Source organism: Ictidomys tridecemlineatus, chromosome 10, assembly GCF_052094955.1.
Source record: "Ictidomys tridecemlineatus isolate mIctTri1 chromosome 10, mIctTri1.hap1, whole genome shotgun sequence".
In the NCBI taxonomy this organism is placed as follows: domain Eukaryota; kingdom Metazoa; phylum Chordata; class Mammalia; order Rodentia; family Sciuridae; genus Ictidomys; species Ictidomys tridecemlineatus.
Window position 1 is genome coordinate 100,082,746 of NC_135486.1, and position 12,581 is coordinate 100,095,326.

The 12,581-nt window shown below is 32.5% G+C and overlaps 1 pseudogene; it reads right to left on the minus strand.

The window, feature by feature from the left end:
* Nucleotides 1–1,243: 1,243 nt before the first annotated feature.
* Nucleotides 1,244–12,581, minus strand: part of LOC101974185 (G-rich sequence factor 1 pseudogene) — a 46,199-nt pseudogene continuing 34,861 nt past the window's right edge.

Genomic DNA, 12,581 nt, shown 5'->3' on the forward strand with positions numbered 1-12,581 from the left:
CCAAAAATACCATTTTACCTAATATATTAGCAAACACTAGAAAACAAAACATATTTTTGGAAAGCATACTATCCTCTTTTTATCCAATTGGAAAAGCATACAATTCTCTTTTTCCCAACTTACTCAAAAGACCATCAAAAGATCGTTTTTTTTCTTTTTTTGCACATAAAGATAGGTTATTAATTAGTGTATAACTTATACATTTTAAAGCTACCCATTTTATCCAATATTTAAATAACAAGATATTTAATATTAAAGCAGAAGGTACTGTCACAATGTGGCAGAAGTAGCTTTATCCATAAACCCTTCACACAATTATACATTAAAAGCTATTTTTATTTAAAGCAAGGCCCCCCTACTTGTTCTAAAATATGGGATGTGCTACTGCACTGAAAAAGCAAATGAGGAGACAGACTTTTTTCCTATATAGAAATGGTTCAAATCAAGTAAAGCCATCAATGTCCTTCCAAGTCTGGACTATTGTGACATATCACTTTACCACTAGCAAATACCTTTAAGGTTTACCCAAACCAAAAAAAAATGGGGGGGGTCAACTTTTAAGTTGAGACTAGACTTTTCTCAAAATAGACAGGCACCAATATTAAATTTTTTAACCCCAAGGTTTATAAAGGCAAAACATTTGTAAAGACAAAAAACTGCCAAATGTCATTTATACTCACTAACCTGTAGTATTTATTTATTTTAATCACTACCCCTATATAAATAATCAAATATAGCTAAAATGAAAACTATTCTGCCACACCATAGTGGTTTAAAGGTCTGAAAACTTTCCTTGCTTTGGTGAGTGTTTTGTTACAATAAAACATTATTTTATCCATAAGAAGATTTACATCAGAGCCCTCAATTTATAGGCAAAATCAAAACCTTGAACAGATTACTTTTCAAATGAGAAAAAGATTTTAAAGATAGTACTGAATAAATATATGTGGTCTTTACAATGGGTAACAAATCTTCTGCAAAAAAAAACAAACTGCTTAATTATAAAAAATAAAAAAATAATAATCTTATTTTCTTTATCAGATCCTGAACAGCTTAAAAAAATTTAAGATTTGTGGTTTATTTCACAATATCAAATTTATTTTTTCTCCTTCTCAGCAGTTCACTATGAATGTATTTTAGAAGCATGAACCCCAAACCCCAAATCCTTTCTCTAGCTGTTGCTGCCAAAAAACAGAAACTTTATAGACCATGTCTAAGAAAGATGTGAAAATGAAATGCTTCTTGTTTCATCCTTACTATCCGGTGTCCCTGGAAGTCTTATTTTCCTTCTGGACATGAATTCAGGAACAGTTCCATATACCTATGTTGAACATGGGACCTATCCTTGAGCATAGCTGCAAAAGCATCCTCATTGGTATCCAAGTGCACATCAGTTTTTACAGTAGCTTTTTCACTGGAACTGTATTCCATGGTGATTCTCACAGGCTTCAGGGAAGCAAAAAATTCACAATAACTTGGGCATTATCTTGAAAAGAAAATCCTTTCTTGTGGACAAAATACAATGAAGGTGTAGTTTCAAAATCAACAGCCTCTGGAAACTTTTCTGACATCTCTTTAGGCAATTTTTCAAAACCTGTCATGGGTATAATGTCCTCATTTACTTCATGTTCTTCAAAGATAATTTCTGGCTTAGTTATATACTTAGCAGTAGCAGAAGATGCCATTTTCTTTCCCTTATGAGAGCCAACATGGGTTCGAACTTTATTCCTTCTGCTAGAAATAACTCTGTATATCAGTTACCATTTTTTCCCTGTGTTTCAACAAGGCTTGGTTGGCCATTTCTGGTTCTTCAAACTGCACATATGCTTTCCATGTTTTTCTTCTACCTTTATACGCTATCACAAAATAATGTCCACTGTATTCAGTCCTGCAAAGAAGTCTATGATGTCTTTCTTATTGCAACGATAAGAAAATCCTCTTAAACGAACTACACCATCATTCACCACAGGTGATGATTTGACCTGTAGGCTCTTCATTAAGGCATCTCCATCATCATTTTTTATCTCATATACTTCCACATATCACTTACCCATGTACATGCAGTGCTTTTCTTAGGCTTTCTGCACATCCTTCTCTGACTCCATTTCAACTAAGGCATCACCCCTTTGTTTTTCAACTCTATTTAAAAGGAAATGTATTCCATTCTCACTATTGTGGATTCTGCAGTCTGAGAAAAACTTAAGCACATCTTCCACAGTACATGACCAAGGCAATCCTTCAGCTCCAATGAGATAAATATCATCCACCTCCTCTTGTAACTTGGATGGGGCCAATTCATACTCAAGGAGTGGTGGAAGGCCCTCTAGGTAGATAGTTTTGTACTCCTGGATGTAGCTCTGAGATGAGCCCGCGGTGGCCGCCAGTGACTGGGGTAGCAGAGTAGCATGCAGAAACAGGTACGAGGCGGTGGCTGCTGCTTAAGAGGCCACCAGGAAAGGGCCCATCAGTCTCTTGGTGGGCTGAGGTCTAATCTGGAGGCCCAGTGTTTAAGAGGCGGCCGCAGATGCCCTGTGTAAGTGCAGCATGCAGCAGTGGCAGCCAAAAATGCCCAATGGGAAGGAGCCAGAGGTGGACTAAAAGGGTAAACAGGCAGCTCTGGTGTTGCAGCTGCAGCCCCCGCAGCTGCTGCTGTTACAGCTTCAGCCCAGGAAAAGTGCCCAGAGTACACAGCGCATTCTGACCAGGGGTTCCTCCTGAGGTGGGACTAGAGGCAGCTACCTGTGAAGTGCTAACAGAGGGGAAGTGGAATCCAGGGCCAGGGAGGGGTCACCAGGGGCAGTTAAAGATCCTTTTGCAAATCAGTTCACTAGGCAACAAAGACCCAACTAATCACTGGATATATGCAAAGAAATACTTTCAAATCCATTACTTTGTAGGACAAATATTGCTGAAATAAACATAATAACCACATTCAGAAATAGTGACAGTTTAATTCTTATAAATAAAAGTGCTAATTAAATATAAAATTTTAAGTTTAAATATTCAGGATTAAGGTATTGAATGTCATATGGTAAATAAACAATAGCATTTCCATAAATAATTCTCTAATATAAATTTTAATGCTGGGCTAAGATTAATGTAGTTAGTTGTCTTTGCAGGTAAGAAATTAGGCCTGTAAACAAAAGAGTCAAGATTTACATTTTTTCAAAAGATTTCACATAAAATTGTTTTGTCTTTACTACTAGATAATACCTATCTAGAAGGCACAGGTTTGTCATAAAAAAACGTAGGTTAAAAAAAGTTACAGCCTTCATGTAAAAACAATACCAACTCTTTTAAATAAAATTATTCTGAACTTATATGAAAATATAGTACTTTAAAAAATTTAAACATAAAAATAAATTACATGAAAAACTCATTTTGGCTTCTCTTACTTCTAAGATAATGAATGCCCCCACTTTATCTTAACATCTATACAAGAAAAATAATTTAAATGAAATTATTCTAATTCAATATTAAAAAAATGTTTTGTTATAATTTCACCAGATGTAGAAGGTAGCATTTTATTTCATTCTGAAGAGTAAATATATTTTAAATATTAAACAACAAAATGTATTTATATAAATTCTGCTAAGATATAATAATTGTAGTAAGATAATTAAAATATACTAAAATGATTAAGTGTAACTTACCATATTAAAGGAATAAAATAATCATCAAATCTTCTAAAATGTTAGTAGGAAAAATTGCTACTAAACTTTCCTTCCACAAAAGAATCTATCTATAATAACAGCAAAAAACAACAATCTTTCAGATCCATAATTCATCATCTATGAATACTAACCTTGTCACACATATAATACAATGAGAGAATAATAGACATAAAAGTAACACAATATTCATCATAATTTTTAAAGTATTTCTACAAAAAGAAAAAAAATACATTTTACAACATAAATAATTTGAAGCAGTGTGTCTCAAATGTGAAATAATCTTGAAAATGGTAGATTGAAAAGAAATAGTATTTGTTATACCCCTTTTTCAAAGGTTGAAAATCAAAATCAGATTACACACACACACACACAAACACAATAGCTAACACTAATATGTTTAACATAAATGTGAAGAATAAAGAGTACCTATTCTTCAACTTCAAGAAAGAAAAAGATTATTCTTCCATTTTTGCCAAAAGCTGTAAAAAGCTTAAGTAAACATTTAGTTTTAAATTTTCCATGATCAATCAATCTTTCAATGATCACTCAACTTTTCCATTCAGTGAAGATAAATAGCCAATCAGCAACTTCCTGGATTCCATAATCTCCTCAAAGTCAGTCAGTCTCTAAATTCCAAACTTAAAGTTAACCAATCATTAAATTGTTAACTTTTGAAAATCGTCCAATCTTAAGATGCCATGCTTTCTCAAACCCCATATAAGAACATTTTTTTCTTTTGTCTGAAGTGGGGCTGTGATCTCCAAGCATAGTTCTCCATTAGGAAATATGTAATTCAGCATTGTTTCAGCAATATTTGATAGTGATTTTCTAACTCAATATTATAATGAGTATTACAAATTAACATTTTTCTCCACTGGGGTAAGAAAATTTATTTGTTACAATAATCCAATATAATGTCAAGTTTTGAATCATCAACTTTTATGAAAAAGTATAATTCTTCTTGCCCAATATATATGCACACTAGCCAATGTCAAACTCCCTCTCTCCCTTCTTCCAAATTCCACAGTTTTACATTATCAATGGTCCAAATCCAGCCAATGAATGTACTATATGAAACATTATAATATTCAATCACTGAAATTTATACCAATAATTGAATAACATCAAATAATCTTTTAAAATACTGCTTAAATATTTAAGTATATAATATTTTTAACCTAATGAACATGATTATCTAGCTTGGTTTTTTAGAACCTGGAGCCCTAAATTGAAAATCATAATTTATACTGATTTGTGCAAACAAACAAACTCTTAAATTCCCCTATCTAGGAAATAAAATTACTATCACCATTTCCTATTGCCTTACAAACATGATGTGATCAGAGTAAAATAAACTCTGAATATTTCAGAAAGAAGATAAAAACTGTATTATTATCATATACTCTGTTGTTAAAGTCAAGTCATTTTGAGGTTTAGGTCACAGTGCAGAAAAACAGCCTCCCCCTCAAACATGATATAAATAAGGGCTACCCAGTTTATCTCATTGTCTTCATGGATTCCAATTAGAAAATGAGATTACAAATCCATCTGTATCAGGATGGCAATATAAATCCTGGCCACCTGCCTTAGCTATGCTCAAAAAACAGGTGAGAGCTACCTCTGGGACTACTTTTGGGATTGAAAAAGTACTACTTTTGGTAGTGGGATTGAAAAATATATTCTAAATAGCAGACAGTGATACCTTAGGGTGAAAGAAAACTCAGTAAACTTTCAGTGTTTCAAATCTTAGCAGTATTTCACTCAATTTAACAACCAAATCCAGCAGTAAATTTTACTATGTATCAAGGGATCTGTTTAGTCATGTAAGCATAGATTAGGTAAGTTTATACATAAATTGTCAATTTTATTTTTTGAAGAATACCTCAAGAGACACCACAGCTCAATGCAAAAAGCAAAAATTACATTATGAGTTGGATGACTTTGAATACAAAATTTAATCTCTCTAAACCAGCTTTCTTATATATAATGTGGGAATAGTTACTCTATTCAAGGGTTTTTAGGAAGATTACATGGAATAACAATAACAACAACAACAACAACAACAAAAAGAAACTGGGGACTTTGAAAGGGTCCCAGGCATCAAGACCTACCTACAAATCCTAGAATTTCTTATCACTAACTTTAATATGGAAAGTCATTTTACCTGTGTCTGTTTCCTTATCAGTCAAATAATGAAGATTATGTAGTCCTACATACTTTGCAGTGTGTTTGTGACAATAACATGTAAAAATAATATAAAAAGACTCTTTGAACTGTAACCAAGTAACTGTAAGAGAGTTAATTGTATATGAAAAAAATAAAAAAATTCATACTAGCAAACCTGTTACAATGCAAAACTATATGATGTCCAAATTAAATTAATTGTATAAGAAAAAAATTCATATTTTAACATAAACACAAAAGCACTAGATACAATGATAACCAAAAATATTTAAGTTCATTGTAAATAGTTTCAAGAATTTTTTTGTGAAATTAATGAACAAATTAGCCCAGCTATCCAAAAAACTAAAGCCTCAAAACAAAACCTCAAGTGGCTTGGCCTAGGGCTCTGCAGTTAAGGCATTTGCCACTTAAAGCATCCACCTCACTGGGAGAAAGAAAAAAAGAGCATGAAAGAGGGAGACATGCAAGAGTTCCAGGGTGAAGGCCTAGCGGAGTCCAGGGAGTCCTGAAAGATGAGTGGCATCAGCAGAAAGATGAGACAGGAATCATATGGTTGGAGCAATCTCCAGAGAGAGAGCTCTAATGCAGCTGTCTCTGGATCATCTTTTATTACAATTTTTCTCATCATTATACATTCAGAATACATCATTGATTATACAATTTCAAAACTTTGCCAAGACATAAAGTTTCTTTAAACATAATTAGAACAATGTAACATCAATTTACATTTTTATAGGATGTGAGTTTTTTAGCTATCAATCATTAATAAAATGCATCATTAATTTACATTTTTTTCAGATTTTGCCATTATGTACTATTTTCTTATTAACTAATGCCAAACTACATAACCAGACTCTAAGTCTCCTAATGTATCATTAACTTTTAAGTTTTAAAGTACACCTGCACTTTTATTTCTAATCTAAAATTTCCATATAAAAAAGTCTCTTTAAATATTATACTTAAAATATCCTAAAGTTTATAAACCATTCTTAAGACATATCAGAAACCCATACAACTAAAAACCTAACAAGTCTAAACCCAAAAATCTAAATAGAATAATGCTTCTAACATTATTCTAAAAAATATGTCTTATAAAACTACTTTAATTAATTTCTAAATTTGTTCTCTTAAAACTGAGCTGCTTTCTCAAAGATTTTCTTTTTTCTCAGTCAAGGTACACTAGTCCTTATATCTTTATAATCTTTCTCAATTAAAAATAAGTTCTAAACATCAAGTCCACTTTCCACCAATATTATATATGCTCATCATAAATCCCTATGTGAAGTATAAGAGGGTTTATAGAAATGAAAAGAATGTATCCTTATATGTCTTAACTTTTCTAAGTGTATAACATAACTTTCCTTAATCAAAATTAAACTACATATGGTGGGTTTTTTACAATAAGCATAATGATTAGGTTTCCTGAGAAGCGAGAAATATAGGCTTGGGTTCTAGTTGATATAATCATTGTGGTGCCTAAAATTCTCATGACCTTTTGGAGAATAATTGTTTTCCATTATCAGTTTTGTCCTCAATGTGCTGAGATAGTAGAGAAGCTTTCTACTTTGTCCATGATATGCTGAGGGGTAGTAGAAGAGCCTTCAAGGCATGAACTACCTGTTATGATCTAGCCATCTGAAATTCAATTTGGTTTGGCATTTAACATACTCATGCCTCCTGTCAGGAACATGAGCATGAAAATGAAAAGTCCCAATTACATAAAAAAGGGTCTCATGGTTTTGGTTTCCCACCAACCAGCAAGGCTTTTTCAGCATTCATGCTCTCTGACCTTGTCAAGACAGTGGGAGAGGGGCTTTGCCAGCACTTATTTTCACTGTGACATTGTCAAGACAGTGAGAGGGGGATCGCCTTCACCACCCAAAAAACACCCTATTCAGAAACTGATGAGACTTCACTGCCAGTCATAAAATAGTCCAGGCTGTAGATAAAACCTGGCAAGCTGTGCTTTTTCTTGTGTATGCAAAATTCCCATGTGAATGTGCATATAACATTTAGAAATACTCTTCATCAGTTCATATATTTTTTACCAGATATGTTCCAGAATTAAAAAAATAACAGTAAGAATCCATCTTAAAATTTCAATTACAAAACATTTTTTTAAGTAAATAAAAAAAAAAACTTTAGGTTACTGAGATTCTTTAATCATGACAACCTTACAATGTGCCTCTGTGTGTGGCATTAGTGTTCTCATCATTAAAATGTTAAATTGTAAGTAGCTCAAATGGGTCACTGTATGCTTTCCTCAGAGTGGAGAATGTATTACAAAGCCATGATCTGATTTAGTATGCAGGGTAAATATCCTCATTATGAATATCATGTGCCACATTTTTATATCCATTCATATACTGAAGGATATCTATGTTGGCTCCACAAATTAGCTATTGTGAATTGTGCTGCTATAAACATTGATGTAGATTTGTTCTTGTAGTACATTGATTTTAAGCTCTTGGGTATAGACTGAGGAGAGGAATAGCTGGGTCAAATTGTACTTTTATTCCCAGGTTTCCAAGGAATCTCCATACTGCTTTCCATATTGGCTGAATCAATTTGCAGTCCCACCAGCAATGTATGAGTGTATTTTTTTTCCACATCCTTTTAGACACTTATTGTTGTTTGTCTTCATAACAGTTAACATTCTGACTGAAGTGAGATGGTATTTTAGAGTAACTTTGATTTGCATTTCTGTAATTGTTAGAGATGATGAATATTTTTTCATTTGTTTGTTGCTTGATTGTATATCCTCTTCTGAGAAGTGTCTTTTCAGGTCCCTGGCCCATTTATTAATTGTGGTATTTGTTTTTTTGGTGCTTAACTTTTTGAGTTCTTTATAACTTAAATATTAGTGCTCCATGTGATGTGAGAGCGGTAAAATTTTTTTCCCAAGATGTAGGCTCTTTTGCTGAGAAGAAACATTTTAGTTTTAATCAATCCCATTTACTGCTTCTTGGTTTTAATTCTTTTTTTAGGAGAGAAAGAGAGAGAGAGAGAATTTTAATTTTTTTTTAAGTTCTCAGAGGACAAAGCATCTTTGTTTTTATGTGGTGCTAAAGATGGAACCCAGGCCACATGCATGCCAGGCAAGCACGCTACCACTTGAGCCACATCCCCAGTCACTTGGTTTTAATTCTTGCACTATAATAAAAGATAATAAAATCATGGCATTTGCAGATGAATGAGTGGTGTTGGAGAAAATAATTTAAGTGAGGTTAGCCAATCTCAAAAAAAATCAAATGCCAAAAGTTTTATCTGATATAAGGATTCTGATTCATAGTGGTGTAGAGAGGGGGAGCATAAGAGAAATGGAGGAACTCTAGATAGGACACAGTGGTAGGAAGGAAAGGGAGAGAGCAGGGGATTAGCAAGGATGGTAGAATGTGATAGACATCATTATTCAAAGTACAAGTATGAAGATATGAATTGGTGTCAATATACTTTATATGCAACCAGAGATATGAATATTTGTACTTTATATGTGTAATAAGAATTGTAATATATTCTGCTGTCATTTATTTTTGTTTTAAAAATCAATAAACTAAAAAAAAACTAAAAAGAATACAATGTGAAGGAGACTCAGGACATTTCCAGCAGGGTAGGAGAGGTCAGCTCATGAAGAGGGGGAGGCCAGGCATGGGAATGGGCCTCTGACTCCCTGTAGCTGCTATCATGCCCTTGTTTTGTGTCTATAAACTGAGTCATTTGAAGAATATTATCTGTCAGGAAAGGAGAAAAAAGGCCTGGATGAGAAGAGTAAGACAAAAAAAAAAAAAACCGCCAGAGGATTTCTTGCAGAGGTCCTGAGAGTGTGAATAAACTGTAGTTAGGGACATCAGTTGAGGACATCTGAAAGGCAAGTGTGAGAGAGCTAGGCAAAAGTGACTTCTCTCAGATGAACAGTAATGCTTCTTTAACTCTGAGATGGCCCTCAGCACAGTTGGGAAGTCATTTCTTTATCAGTATAAAATCTCTTCTTTTACTAAACTCCCCTACCCCCACCATGCCATGAACTACTACTCTGAATGTTCCATACCCAAATTGTTCACACAGGAATCTTTATGAAACTTTCTTGATAGCCTATGGGCCCTCCAATTGTGAACTTGACTTTTCCATTCCTCTGAATGTTTTGTAGTACTTCTAGGTCTAATCCTTTCTACTCTCCTCTTATTGAAATTTACTCAGAGATTGATAAGATAATACTGACTAACAAAGAGGCTGGCATCTGTAAATGGGTACAAGGGAGAAGCCCAAGGGACCAGGGATATCAGGGTCTCCAGTACCTGTAGTGGTAGTCTTCTGAAGGTGGTTCTCTATGTTGCTTTCTCCCAAAAATGAATATGGTTTTGTGTTTGTTTTTGCTGAAGTGATGGGGATAGAATCTAGGACATTGTCCATACTAAGAAGGTACTTTGCCAGTGAGATACATTCCCAATCCTAAAATAATTGTATTCATGTATATTTAAGAGCAGATGGGCTACACTTAAAGTAGGAATAACATACATTGGTCATTAGGTAAAAAGGAAAAAAGAAAAAAGGATAGATGAAAAAAAAGCCCTCCTAGACTAAGATTCACCTTTCTAAGGCAAGGAAGAGAAAGAATTTGAAAGACAAATGCAGATAGTAATAATGCTCTCTCCATGGTCACAAACTGGAATAATCGTCTTAGTGTCCTCAAATAAGAGTATGCAATTATTTAGGTTATAAATATCTAATGCACCAATATTGAGAAACAACAACATTAATGTTAGTGTATAATCACATAAATATTGGTATTTAATGATGGCAGGGAAAATTTCAAGGACTAGTTCATTAAATACAACTAGGTCTATGACCCTGATTGAAACAACCCTTTCTTATTTTAGAAAGAAGAGAGGTAAAACTGATCTCACATTTGTCTTTTCACAGAATTCTTTCTTCAACTACTTGATACAATATACAATATTCTTCCAGTTACCCAAATGATTTTATTATGTACACAAGACCAAGATCTACCACATACATGCAGGACTAAATATTCTTGCTCCTTGCGAATTTTGGAAGACACAAGAAGAAAAATCAAATTTTGGTATCTCCATTAAGGATATTTAAGTCATATATATTATTATTATTGAATACTGCATCTGTAGGAAAAGTAATATTAAGATTTAAGGATTAGCATGTATTTTTATCTCCCCAGTTGTCTCAGTACCAGAACATGGTGACCCAAGAATATCTAGACAGAACAATAGTACAAAAGAGGTCGGAATTCTATATTGAACTATATTAGAATTTATTTTAGGATGAAACTTATTTTAAAAATATGTAGAATATAATTAGCCTTAATTTTTTGATAATAGTTTAAAGATTGAGAAGAATTTCATAAAAAAATAAAAAATAAATTCCAGTTAAATATCAAATACGAAACAAACTGAATAATATAGTGTGTATACACACACACACACACACACACACACACACACACACATACATATATATATATATGTAATTAATAAGGCTAAGACTTCTAAAGCATAAAATATCTGAGAGAAATAGCAAATTAAAATATCAGTTCCACTGTCTATATGAAAATATCCAAGTATATTATATGTGTATATGTCTGTAATGTTGTGTTATTATATCTATATAATAAATAAATAAGATATGACAAAAAGTAAAGCAAATTTTTTCAACAAATATGGCAAAGCATTAGTTTTACTTATATGTAAGAGATCTTAAAATATTTTTGCTTTTAGTGTTTATGTTTCTTTGTAATATTGAATATAGAGTCTAGAGCCTCATGCATAGTAGGCAAACATTCTACCACTGAGCTACATCTCCTGCCCCAAAACTTAAGACCTACTGAAAAAAAAAGAATAAAAACTTTGGGGAAACTTAGATAAAATGTACCAATAAATAATTAAATAATTTCACAATAAAGAATAAATTTAAGTTGGTGACACATGTGAAACAAATATCCAATCTCACTAATGTTATAAAAGCTGTGAATTTAAATTAATAAAATATTTTATTTTCATATGATTATTCTCAATGCTGATGAAAACAAAATGCAGTATTTCCTTTTATATACATTTGGTTCTGGTTTAAACTTATTAATCTCAATTAAAAAAAAGCAAATAGGAGTCAAAGCCTAAGTTAATGTTTTGCTGATCAATTATATTTTTTATTTTTTGACTATAGAGTTTTTAAACATTTCAATGGAGATTTCACCTGTAAAAAGTTATAAGGCCTTTACTATTATGTTATGTGTTGTATGTATTATATTATGTGTGCACACTTGTGTTTTGTGTTATATGTTTGAATGTACGTATGTCCATATATCATATATGATGAGCACTCATGAAAAAAATGGAACCAAATATTTTTTTTTATTCACGTGATTTAAATGGTTAATTTAAATTGGGTAAATAACTGTTAAGAATTATTTTAATATGTAAACAAAAAAGAAGGTTAAGAAATGTGTTTGTTTACTTTCACCTTTCCTTTTCATTATATTTAATAATTCTCTTCAAGATAATGTAAATTGTTAAGAAAATTGTTTTATTTAGTGCCTTCTGGAATGTTACACAATTTTTTCTTTAGCCATTATTGCCAGAATTCCTATCTTCATCCCTGTGCCCATGAAGACAACGATAAAACTAATCTACAGTTTCTGCAATAGCCATCACTGAACCGCTTACAGAACTTGCCTAAACTATGTGTCACTTGTAT